We start from the raw sequence: 13,984 nt of genomic DNA, 5'->3' as shown, positions 1-13,984 counted from the left end.
AATATTATTTCATTTTATCCTCATAATAACCATGTGAAGCAGATGCTATTATTATGCTCATTTAATTATTCCTAATAAATACAGATTTATTGATTTATATTTTCACAGCCATCCTGAAGTAGGGAATAAGTGAATCCAAATCCCCTTCGGCAAAAAGCATTAATATGGTAGTCCTGGTTGGGGAGAGGGTGTAGTTCTAAGTGAGATGGAGTTAGCCTATCTGGAAGTATTCTTAGGCATGTCCAATTCCTATTGCTTTTCTCATGGAGAGTTTGAAAGGAAAATGATTCTTCCTCCATGGGGTACAACAAATGTTTAGGCTAGAGAGAATGTCATGCCTTAAGAGAGGAGCTAGAAATGTGTAGTTCTGTCCATACAAGGTTTCAGGCCAGCCAAGGAGGAGTAACTACCCCTTAACCAGTCAAGGACCTTATCACACAACTACTAGACTCATGCAATTGATGAGTAGGTTTTAGGTATTTAAATAATTCGACAGAAGAAAATAAATTAGCTCCATTTTCTCCTTTAGACCTAAGAAGTGCAAGCTATGCATTGTCTTCAAAATAGAAAAAATCTAAATCTCTCTGTTACCCCCCCCACCCCAATATCTTCATTCCTTAGAATGGAGGAGAGATATTAGGCCAGCAAAGACAACTCTTGAAGAAGTAGCAGAGCTGGATTCACTGGGCAACACAGGGCTAGCACACAAAAAATGTCTCACTCTAGATGTAGGTGGGGGAAATTTCTTCATAGGCCCTAAAGTCACAATAGGTTTGGGCCACATGTTCCCTAGCAGTTAGCCCCAGCTACTTGTCTGGGCCACCCAACTTCCCTTCTAAAATGGCACAGCTCATCAAACAATGGAATGTGAAATAGCATCTGACATTGTTGTTTTCTCAGCAATTGCTCGTTTTTTTCACCTTCCCCCCCAAAAAAAATACCAAAAAATTAAGTAAGCCTTCCTAGCAACAGAGATATGAGCCCCCTTTAGTGCACAAGAAGCAATTTCCTTCAATTAAAACAAAAACAAAAACACAGCTATATAAAGGAAGAATGAGTACCTGCGGCACTCCGTAAAACTTTAAATGTCAGTGGAGTGCTAATTTAATCAGAGGACTTTACTATTTTTGCTGTCTCCATTAAGCATGTTATATGGTCTCTGAGAACACTGGATATCTGTCTCAAAAAGAGAAGTTATAGTTTCCTTTTATTTCTAACAGATGTGGGCATCAAATGTTTATGGGGAAAAAATGTCTTTCCATTAAATGAAGTCCCATCAAGTAGCAGGATTTTTTTTATTGATTTTTTATGCACAAAACATTTCTTTTGAAATCACAGAGGTCACATAAAACATTAAAGGAATAATGCAGTATTTTCATAACCCATGCCTGTCTGTCACTACTTTTGGGTAAAATCTGTCCCAAAGTGATCGTTGAGTTTGTAGTCCCTAATAGTTGGCCCATCTTTACTCTTCAGATGGCATCAGGGAGCAGTGATGCATTGCTCTTTGGAGACCACTTTTGCTGCTCCACTTCCTTTCCTGTGTACAGGCAAGGCCTTTTTCTACTTCTGTGATGCAGTTATTTTTCCCTCTTCCCCTTATCGTTTCTCTCTCCAGTCACTATTATATATAGAATATAATTATAGTGGGAACATGAGGAGGTTGCAGAATCCATTCTTGCTTTCCTGTCATAAGTTACAGTCTTGGTATCATGGGTGAATTATGTTTCATAATCCTCTTTGATATAGTCTTCCTTTCTAGCACTAGAGTTTATCTGAACTGAGATGTAAATGTTTCCTACTTTTTTATGCATGTATGTGGTTATTGGATGTGCAACTAGTGATTTTTGTACTTGGGGCATGTGGCATAAGATGTACCTACCACAAGGGACAAAAAACCTACACCCTCCAATCTGACTGGCTGGGGAAAGAGCCTCTGGAACACCGTAAGTCCAATGCTGAGGAGACTCTGTGTTCCTGGGAGACAGAGAGAAGGTTGGAGCCAGGCTGGAGATGAGTTCACCTGGGGAAGAAATTATCTGGTAGCTTCCCATTTTAAAGCACATTTTTTAAATCATTTGCTTAGCCTAGTTATTTCCATGCTGATTTTTCTAGATTTTGAAATGTGACACTTACTCCCTTTGTGACTTAGCTAAATGTCATATAACCTTCCTGGGACTCAGTTTCCTCATCTGAGGGGATTGGAATAGAGGTACTCTAAGGTCCTCTCCACCTGTAGGTCCATGATCCTTATTATCCTGCCCTTCTTGACTTTTCTGCAGCCTTTGACACTGTCAATCTTTGCCTTCTCCTTCATACCCTCATCTCTCTAGGTTTCTGTAACACCATTCTCTCTTACTCTTCTTCCTAATTGTCTGATCACTCTTCACTCTACTTTGCTGGGTCCTCATCCAAGTAACCTGTTTGTGTAACTGTGGGTTTCCCACAGGGTTTTGTCCTGGGCTATCTCCTTTTTTTTTTTTTTTTTTGCTATATACTGCTTTAATTGGCAATCTCATCTGCTTCCATGGATCAATTGTCATCTTCATGTTAATGATTCTAAAATCTTCTTATCCAGCCAAGACCTTTTTGCTGACCTCTGGTCTCTCGTCTCCAACTGCTTTTTGGATATCTCCAAATGGAGTCACAGAGACATCTGAAATTCAAGATGTCCAAAAAGAACTCATTATCTTCCCCCGCCCCAACCTTTCCTTTCCCCCAGCTTTCCTGTTATTGTTGAAGGCACTCCCATCCTCCCAGTCATTCAGGATCAAAACCTATGTGTCCTCCTAAAGTTCTCACTCTCAGCCTTCCCCCTCCATCATAATGACTCTTTTGCCAAGGCCAGTTGATTTTACCTTTGTGTCATCTGTCTCACATCTCTCTCCTCTGACACTGTTACAGCTCCAGTGTGGGCCCTCATCACCTTAAACTGGACTTTTGTAGTAATCTGCTAGTTGGTCTCCCTGCCACAAATATCTTCCTATTTTAGGATATCTTCTATTCACCTATCAAAGGGAGCTTCCTAAAGTGCAAGTCTGACTATGTCATCACCCTATTCATTAAACTCCAATAACTCCCTTATCACCTCCAGTAACAAATAGAAAATCCTGTGTTGCGTGGTCAAAGTCCCTCATAATCTGGATCCCCACACACACCTTTACAGCCTTCTTATGCCTTACTTATCCCAACATACTCTGTGATCTAGCAACACTGGACTCCTTGCTGTTTTGTTTTTTTTTTTGCTTTTAGCCAATTAGGGTTAAGTGACTTGTCCAGGGTCACACAGGTAGTAAGTATCAAGTGTTTGGTCTGAGGCTGGATTTGAACTCAGGTCCTCCTGACTTCAGGGCCAATGATCTATCCACTGCTCCACCTAGCTGCCCCCACTCCTTGCTGTTCTTTGAACAAGACTCTTGGTCTCCCAACTCTGGGCATTTTCACTGACTGTCCTCTATGCCTAGAATACTCTCTTTTCTCATCTCCATCTCCTGGATTTCCTGGATTCCTTCAAGCCCAGTTAAAACATCACCTTCCATCGGAAGCCTTTACTGATCTTCCTTAAATCTATTGCCTTCCTTCTGTTGATTATTTCCAGTCCATCCTGTGTATATCTTGTTTGTTTTATGTAGTGGTTTGCATGCTATTTCTCCCATTAGACTCTGTGCTATTTGAGAACTAGGACTGTCTTTTTGCCTCTCTTTGTATCCTCAGGGTTTAGCACACTGCCTGTCTCGTAGCAGAAGCTTAATAAATGTTTATTGATGAAATGAATAAAAGTGCAGCCAGAGCCCCTTTAAATTTTAAGACCTTGGTAAAAACAGTAGTTGACACCCCCTAGATATATCTTTGCTGTCTCTGTTTATATTTGTGTGCACTTGTACTTATATTTGTGCCCTGAGTATAAATGGCTCTGTGTGTGGGAGAATTGTGTGGGAGGGGTGTGTGTGCGTGTGTGTGTGTGTGTGTGTGTGTGTGTTGAGGAGAGTTAAATGAAAGTTTATTTTTCTCACTTATCTTTTACCTTGTATTCCAAAGTAGAGGGCACTGGCACACATTTTTCTGATCAGCTAAAGGGAGAAAATGGAAAGCAACAGTCTTTATCTTGTGATATGTTAATTGCGTTAATGAAAAGAAGCAGTAGGGGGTGGGGAGTTTGTTCAAGTGCAAAGCTCAGAACATTTTAGAACAATATATTTTGCAGAACACTAGGAACTGCTCCTTATCTCTACAGATCCTTCCAGGCTTGACTGTCATTTTTGCCAGTTTCATTCTTCACTGCTTGTCTCAAATCATCTGTTGTGTATTCCCATTGTTTAAAGGGGTGCCTTGCCTGAAAATGGTTCACTGTGAGTAATGATTGCCTGCATATTCTCTCCCTGTTGGAGCTGGTACATTGAAGGAACAAAGAAAGTGAGTGATCCTTTCATTAGCTTCACAATTTATTTTTTGGGGGGGGAGGGGAGAATATAGATTTCAAAGAATTCAAATACTGTCAGTACTGAAGTGGACCTGTGACATCATCAGTTTGATTGTTCCAATGGATGAGGGTCCATCCGTGGCTACCCACTCTGTGAAATGCTTGTCCACGTCCTGCCTTAAGCTTGGCACAGGGGGTCCACCAATTTCTCCTGACATTATGAACATACCAGTAGAGCATTTGAGGTGCTTAAGATTACTCTTGTTTGGGGATGGCATGATGTGGTTGAGTGCCTCCAACAACATTGCAGAAGAACAGCTATGTGGCACAGTGGATAGAGTGGATAGTCAGGAGAACTTGAATTCAAATGTGACCTCAGACACTTAATAGCTGTGTGACCTTGGGCAAATCATTTCATTCTGTTTGCCTCATTTTCATCATATGTAAAATGAGCTGAAGAAGGAAATGGAAAACCACTCTAGTATATTTGCCAAGAAAACCCCAAATTGGGTCACAAAGAGTTGGACACAACGATATTGCAGAACCTCCTCAAAGAGATCTAGAAACACTCAAAAGAATTTAACCCCACCATTCACAGAGGGAAAGATCCAGTAAACAAAAAATATCTAATGCCTAGAATATGCCTGGAATAGATGTGTAACTTAAGAATTTGTCCATCATCACACACACACACACACACACACACACACACACACGTATATTCATATCTAGGACACACTATGTAAATGGGCAATGAGTATAGCTCAGATTTGAACAGGAAGTGGAGAACAAGATTTATTGCCTTCAGGCTACTTTACTGCATCATAAAAACTTGACCACACATCTCCTTTATACTGCCTCAGATTTTCCCATCTTTGTGGGAATTTCCATGTCTTCTTAAAGTTTTCTCACCCTTCTATCATCTTTTTTTTATTCCTATCCATCCTTTAAAATGGAATACACACATACATACATACATACATACATACATACATACATACACACACACATATATGTGTATATGTCTCCATGCATATAGTATCATATTCATTTAAGAGTTTTAAGCTCCATGAGAAGTGGTAGGGTGACGTGGTAAATAGACCTCTGGACTTGAAGTTAAGAAGTACTGGATTCACAGCCTCCCTCAGTACTTCCTAGTTGTGACTTCATAGTCAAGTCACTTAATTGTTCTTAGCTTCCCTATCCTCTTTAATTGAGGGTTCTAACATCTGTAGCACTTCACAGGGTTGTTATGTCAAAGATTTATAATGTCTGTGTGTGTGTGTATGTATACACACATATTATTTTGTAAACCTTAGAAAGTTATATAATATCAGAGATTTTCATGGGGAAGACAGGGTTTTATCTAAAGTTTGTCTCTCCCATAGATTTAATAGAATCCTTTGACACAAGGTCTCAATAAATGTTTGCTAAATTGAAGTGTTTTATTTATTTTAACTTCCTATCTGTCCCAGTGCCTAGAAAAATCCTCTGCAGGGAGTGATTGTGAATATCCCTAACATCTTTGCACACTAGCCTGTGTGTGGGAAATTAGACCTCAGTGTAGAAAAAAATTCCTTCTACCAGTGCAACTGATAGCTTGGTCATAACTTAGTCTTAAATAGTTAATTGGGAAAGGAAGAGAGTAAATGATCTTTCATGGCCACACAACTGGTCTGTGCCAGAGACCAGTATTGTGCCCAGGTGTTCCTGACTCCAAGGCCAGACCTCTATTCATTATGCAATGCTGTCTCTACCTTCCTTTTCAATTTCAATCTGTCTCTGTCTGTGTGTGTGTGTGTCTCTCTGTCTCTGTCTCTATATGTGTGTGTATGTGTGTGTGTATCTTGCTAAAACCAGACATTTTTGCTTATGAATTCTAAAAAATCAATAAGTCATTGAATAAACTGAAATGTCCCACTCAGTGAAGTGTAATAATTAAACACACATTGTGACAATATTAGTGGGAAATGCCAGTTAGCATGTTATTTAAGAAAGCAATCAAGAAAACACAAAATTCCAATGAAGATTAACTATTTGCTTTTTACTTCTTTGTTATGGAATCAATTTCATGAGCAAAGTAGAATTGCATATAATTATCATGACATGAAAAAAATCTCAAATTCATTTTGGATCATCTTTATAGTCAAGAAGATCTTAACAAATTTAAAGATCATTTTAAGCATTTGTCAAAAATAAAGATGAATGCTGTCTTTGAACTGCAGGGGAAATATGTTCTTTAAATTTCTATTTTTTTTTTGAAAAGAGAAGTTCTTGACTTCTTTATCATGTAAAGTAAAAATTAGCTCAATTTGGAGAGTTATTCTTTTCCCTTATATTCCTGAAGGAAAAGCGAAACCAGTGATGCTTCCACGTATTAGATATGAGTGTGTATATGAGTATGTATATTATAGGGTAGAGGCTATACATATGATTTCTTCATAAAGAGCACTCCCAGACAAGGAAATCCATTGTATTAATGTATGTGGGCACTTTCTTGGCAACTTATAGAATTGCCGAGAGTCCTAGGGGATTGCCAGGAGAACTGAGAGGTTAATACAAATTATTATTGATTATTACATATGTATATGAGACATCAACCTCTCAGTATTCCTGGCAATTCTATATATTTTTTTTCTAAATTTTTTATTCTTTTCACTTATTTATGTATATAAAATAGTTCTCAATTAGGAGTTAGGTTAAGATGTTAAAATAGTTGGATAAATTGACTGGATTTTTTTTTTCATATTTCATCCAGATGTTTTGTTGTTGTGTTGACAAGGCCTGAAAGTAAAATGATGAATATTAACACTGTATCCAATTATACCCTGCCAGATAGTCATTTCATAAGTCTAAGGGAAAACCTCAAGATAAATTAATTCATTGGAGTCATAAGGTATATTTGGTAAATGTATTTGGCAGTGAAATAGGGAGGGAAAGAATCAAGCATCAAGATTAGTCTGGCTAGGCTGTAGAAGGAAGATTGCAGGAGAGTGGGGGATGAATGTGGATAAGTAGATAGGAGTAGCAGATAGATGTCCTTGGAGCTCTTGGTCATGGGTTTGCATTTGAAGAATGGGCTTAGGACAGTGATATAAAGTGATGGGCATGGGAGATCATTATAAATGACATGGTGCAAAATTATTCAATAAGCTAGTGGAAAAAAAACATAGGACGTGTAATTGGAAGACTGGGTTTGAATTGGGGCTCTGCCAATTAGCTTATTGAAGTTAGATAAGGACCTTTACCAATCTGAGCATATCTAGATAATAAGTTCGTACCTCTTAGCATTGTTTTGATCAAATTATATATATGTATGTGTATGTATATACACACACACACACACACACACACACACACACACATATATATGAGCGATAATACGCTATAATGGCAAAGGTTTATGTAAATGAGAACCTATTTATTGAGGCAGTATATCAGTGGACAGCATGCTAGGCTTGCAGGCAGACCTGAGTTCAAACCCCTTTCTGATATGAATTTATGAAGCTGAATTATCATCATCATCATCATCATCATTTAATATTAATAGAAAGTTTTGAGATTTTCAAATATATATATATATGCAAATATATACATTTCATTTGATCTTCATAATAATTCTTTGAAGTAGATGCTATTATTAATTCCATTTTAAAGTTGAGAAAATCAAGGCTGAAAAAATAAATAACTTGTTCAGGGCTCTATCCACTGCAATACCTAGGTATCTGTCATTTAACCTCCATGCTCCTCTCTAGGACTTATCTACAGATTAATAGATGGATTGGTAAAGGGATTATCAAACCAAAGTTCCTTTCATTGATCAAATTGCTGATCATTTGAGCATTTTCAGTATTATATTAGTCCAATTGTAGGTGAGATTTTAGGGCAGTTAGGTGGTATTTGGCCCAAGAGTTAAGGAGACTCATCTTCCTGAGTTCAAATCTGGCCTCAGATCCTTATTAGCTGTGTGACCCTGGGCAAGTCACATAACCTTATTTGTCTCCATTTCCTCATCTACAAAATAAACTGGGGAAAGAAATGGTAAACCACTCCAGCATTTTTGCCAAGAAAATTCCAAACAGAATAACAAAGAATCAGACGCAACTGAAAAACAACTGAACAAGTTAAGGTTTTGGGGACATAGAAAAAGTATGAATTTCAGTTATATTGCTTAGAAATAAAGTGAGTGAGAGTGATGATAAACAGATGAGATAAAGTTTATCTTAGGAATCTGGGGCTTGAGAGACAGATTGTCTCCAGCACAACCCTATGTATGGCTAAGGCCAGAGAGTGTCAGCTGATAGGCACCACTTAGCACACTGATAGTAATAGGGAATGATTTTTTAGTTCCACCTTAATTGAGAATTCTGCTGCACAATTTATGGGAGTGGGGACTTGTGATTTTACTGGTATCAAAAACTCTAATATGCAGAAACTCTACAATATAGGTTATCATCTTTTGTATAGTATAATGTCTTGCCCATTGCATTGAGAATTTAAGTGATTTGTCCAGAGTCACATAGCCAGTTTGCATCAGAGGGGAGACTTGAACCCAGATATTTCTGATTTCTAGTCCAGCTCTCTTTCCAGTGCAGCATGCTATCATATTGTATGTTCTCCCAAAATAATTTAATCGAACTAGATACTCCACTATTCTAGAAGAGCTAACCTACAAGTTTTTGGTTGTTGTTTAAACAAAAACCTGGAAATAACAAAGAGCTTTGTTTGTAGTAGGTACTCAATGAATAGTTGCATGTCTTAGTTGAATGACTTGTTTTATTTCTTTTTAGCCACATTAGGAATCATTTCTGCAGTTGGTGTTGCTTTATACTCTAGTAGATGACTTATTCCCCGGACTTGTGCATTTATTTTACAAGTTGAAGATCTAAAAATGGTTAATTCCAGATGCTTGTTAATATTTTTATTACGACCAAATGTGTAAGGGGGCATTTCAAAGTTCAAATGACTTCATTAGGAAAGTGGGAAAGCAATGGACATGTTTCCGAATACTAGTGGAAGGGATGCATCTTTGTGGTGTCCAAGGTGGAAAGAGTTCCCTTTACTGTTTTGGCCTTTGTGTAGGTCACAGAAAAAACCTCATGTTCTCAGGTCTTACACCAACAAATCAGTGTTATTTATTACATACTATAGGGCCTTAGTGATTATTGAGTTTCATCTACCTACCTTTGTTAACTTTTTTATAAAGAACTTAGAGTGGTAACAAGAGAAGAAAACCATAGAAATAAAAACTAAAAGTGGGAGCCACGAATAGGAATCTTTCTAAGATGTTTTTAGACATCATATATTTCTCTGTATTTATATATACAAAAAACATGATATATTTGCGTATGTATATAAATACAGAAATGTATGTTTTTCAGGATATATATCTGTGTGTGTGTGACACACACACACAGATATATATATATACATATACGTATATGTATATATATATACACATATATACATGGATATGTATCTCTCCATGGTATTGAAAAATACAGTGCCACAAAGAAAGAAGAGAACACAACTCTTCATATCACAGTTTTATTTTTCATTAGTGACTCACAGTAGCATGTCCTTGTGGCCACTCTACATGCCACATCCCTGATGTCCATTCTCTTGGCAAGCAGAACTGTATATTAATATGGCAAGCAGTGCAAGAATCAATATGTGCTGGCAGGAGCATCTCTTCTCTTTAATTGCCTCATTCCCACAAAATGATGAAATGTATCCCCTAAATAATTACAATGTTTCTGAGTTGGGTCCCCTTAATTTTTGAGAAACAGTCCAAAAATTCTTTTTTTTTTTCTCATTACAGTCCCAGAGAGACTGGGCTGGAGCTAATAATGGGAGCTATAATTTCTTTGTCATCATAGCCCAATTTGATTTCTTTTCCTGCTAAATGAAAAAATCAGCTGACACCAGCAAAAGGTATAATTGGGTCACTAATTGAATGTCAGGCTAAAACTGCCTTACAGAAGGGAGGGTTAACCAACCAATTGTAGGCAGAAATTCACAAACCATCATTTCTGGCAGGATTTGTTGTTAAGGTGAGAGATGGGTAATATGTTAGCTGTTGGCTAGAACACTTTCACATATAGCTCTAAGATTTATGTAGAGAGGTCATTTGGGGGAAAATAAAACACCAAGCAATTGGATTGTCTGCTCAGATATTGCCTTCAGATGTCAGAATTCTTCAAATCAGGTGACCTCATTGTTTTTCCTTGGAATAAACAAGACCTTACTTCCTCTTTTAAAGTAGAACTTTTGTTTTTAGCACTTATAATTGATCAGAGAATGCAGAAGATAGTAAATTTAACATAAACTAACAAACTAAAAAGCATGGCCCTTGATTCCGCCAGTCCCTCACTTGTTTACTTACCTAAAATAAGAACTTAAGTTAACATTCAAGGATAGGGAATAAGAAATCACATTGTAGTAATGTCAATCCTTGCTCAAATTACAGTGGGATAGGAGAAGACAAGATTGGGAGTAATAGCCAATATACCTCCTCCTGTACAGCTCCCATCCATCATCACTGTCCACATTTATATAACACTTTGAAGTTTATGAAATTCTTTTTTTTTTTCACAATAACCCCATTTGGTATATTGTATGCCATTATTCCCATTTCATAGATGAGGAAAATGAGACAGAGGGATAGGTTGGCATTCCCACTCATTCACTTGAAAAAAGCATTTTTAAGTGCCAACTATTTGCAAGGTTCTGGATACAGAGAACAATTTAAAAAACGAAGTTGCTGCTTTCAAATGGCTCACATTTTTCTGGGGGTGTACAAAATTTACAGGTAAAAAATATGATACTATGAGGTGAGAGAGACCATTAAGACCTATGGAGATCAGTAAAGACTTCCTTTGGTGCCTGAGGTGAGCCTTGAAAGAAGCAAAGGATTCTCAGAAGTGGCCAGCATTTAGTTGCACAAAGTTTAGCCCTATAATCTGTCTCTGGAAGTGGTCCCAAGGACGTGGTCTGGAAGAATGGTGATGGTCCCAAAATCCACTCCAAAGGAATCAAGAAGATCAAGCTTGTATAGCCAGCTTCTTTACACTTTAATTGGCCCATATTTAGAGTACCAGTGTCTTTTCCCCTTAACTCATTCTGTAGATGGTATGTTTTAGAGCAAGAATTCAAACCTAGTTTTCCTGATTCCAAGTCCAGCATCCTTTCCACTTTACCACACTGCCTCTCAGTATCCAGAAAACATGACCCATTTGATTATCGTGTGACTGATTTACAAAGTCACAGTGAACTGCTTCAAGTTCTATTGTGGAAAGAGTTTTGCTACCTTTGGAGGCCATCCATCTGGTATAGGACTAGAGTCATGTCATTGCTGTCAACATCACCTCGTCTTTTTTTTTTCTCTAAAAGAACAATGCATTAGGAACAATTACAGGTAGTCTGGTACTATCTCTGTCATTGATGGGTTGTGTGGCCTTGGCCAAGTCATGTAACTTCCCTGAGCTTTCCTTTCTTGTAATAGGAAGGGTAAGGCTAGATTTTTTTTCCCCTATGGTCCATTTCAACTCTCAATTACTTAGTACAACTCCTTACTACCACTCCCACCCCAGTTCACATTTAAATTATCCCTGTGCTGATGCGATGCTGAAAATTACCTCTACTGAAAATCTCCCTCTCCTATTTGCCGTTGCCATTGCTTCTATGGCTGTTTCATATCATTTAAGACACTTTAGCAAGATATGACATGTTTGAACACAAAGTGGGTTGGCACTTAGTCCAAGTGCGGAACAGGCACTCAGTAAATATTTGTTGATTGATTGATTAAATGTAATAACTGAAATACAACTTCCTCACTGAAGAAACTGTTTACTTTGCTCACTCTGGAGTTAAATCAGGTACTCAGAGATAAGCCTCACTTCACTTTTCTCTGCAAAGCTAGTTTATAATCAGTCTACTGACTGCCTGCTGCCTGCTAGTCTACTTCAGGACATAACTGAAACCACTATTGACTCTTTTTTCCAATAACTCCTTTCGCTTGACATCCTAACATCTGAGTTGCCCCAAAGTAGCTGTAAGATGTTTATCAAAAATTATTCACAGTAGAGACACTCACTAATTCTGAATTTCCATTTTTTAGGCTCTTTTAATTATCTCACTGGCTGTGTCAACCTTTTACCCTTGAGATTCTGTAGTACATCTAATCAGATAAAACTGGTCTTCTTTATGTGACAACTCCCATTGACCACTGGAGTGCCTATAGGGTCTAAAATAACCCTGTCAATGACACCATGTAAGCACTTTGGTTGAATAGCTTTCTCTTTGCCAAATAGATGCATACCAGCATGCAACTTCTGCCTGATCTTTAAATAATAAAATACACCCAAACTTGATGAGTTTTAATTTTCTAACAGTTGATACTTGAGTTAATTTAGGGTACATAATGAGGACCTAACTTCTTGTTTGATCATATCAACTAAGCAATCATAAAATTATAATTTTAATGTTGCTGCTTTTCATTGTTATATAATTTATTTATATATGCTCATAGTTAAATGAGCTGTCCCATGTAATTGAAAAATCAAAAATATTTATTTCAAAAAACTATGTTCAAAAAAAAACCCCATGGAATATAGATACAAAGAATGAAACAATCCCCATGCACAATGAGCTTACATTATGATGGGGGAAATAACAAGGACATATAAAATTATGGAGAGAAAAAATGTAAATTAAATAAACACAAATCTGTAAAAAGTAACTAAATAAAAGGAAGTTTGGGAAGGAAGGCACTAGCAGTTGTGGGTAATCAAGGCTTCATGCTGAAGAGGGTATTTTAGTTGCATTTTAAAGGAAGAGGGGACTTGATGAGGCAAAAGTAAGAAGATATGTAGGACACATGCTAAGCATGTTGGGATAGACAAATGGAATGTCATGTAGGAACATGGGGAAAGTTATTTTGGCCCCACTGAAGAGTAAATGAAAGCGATTATACAGTGAGGCTATAGTAATAGGTTGAGGGCAGGTCACATGAGCCTTTAAAAGATAAAGAGTGGAAATTGTATTTTATCCCAGAGGCAATAGGAAGCTAATGGAATTGGCTGAGTAAGGAAGTACTTGGTCAGAGTCTGTGATGAGAAAAATTACTTTGGCAACATTGAGTAGGATAAACCGGGGCAGTGAGAGACTTAAGGAAGAAAGATAAAAAGAAGAACCTTTAGCAGTAATCTAGGTGAGAGGTGAAGAAGACCTGAATAAATTGATAGCTGTGTGAGTGGAAAGGAAGGACAGTATGAAAGAGGTTTTGAAAATAGAATGGGTAAATTTTGGCACTTGATTGGATATGTGCTATGAGGTAGAGGGAACAGTGGAGGATAAGACTAAGGTAATGAACCTGGGAGACCACAGGGTGGTATCTTTGATCCGAAAAGGGAATTTTGGAAGAAGAGAGTTTTGGGGAAAGAAAATGAATTCACTTTTAGACATATTGAGCTTAAGATGTTCCTAAAACATCTAGCTGAAATGCCCAATAGGCAATTGATGGTACAGGGCCAAAGCCCAAGGGAAAGATTGGACTGGATATAT

General features: G+C 37.6%; 1 protein-coding gene across 6 annotated transcripts in view; it reads left to right on the top strand.

The window, feature by feature from the left end:
* MACROD2 (mono-ADP ribosylhydrolase 2) overlaps positions 1-13,984 on the top strand; it is a 2,138,630-nt gene that overhangs the window by 1,704,315 nt on the left and 420,331 nt on the right. The gene's annotated exons all lie outside the window — the stretch shown is intronic.

Source organism: Phascolarctos cinereus, unplaced genomic scaffold (assembly GCF_003287225.1).
Source record: "Phascolarctos cinereus isolate Bilbo 61053 unplaced genomic scaffold, phaCin_HiC Scaffold_2;HRSCAF=192, whole genome shotgun sequence".
Lineage (NCBI taxonomy): Eukaryota > Metazoa > Chordata > Mammalia > Diprotodontia > Phascolarctidae > Phascolarctos > Phascolarctos cinereus.
Note: the sequence above shows the minus strand (reverse complement) of the source record. Positions and strands in the feature narration are given on the sequence as shown.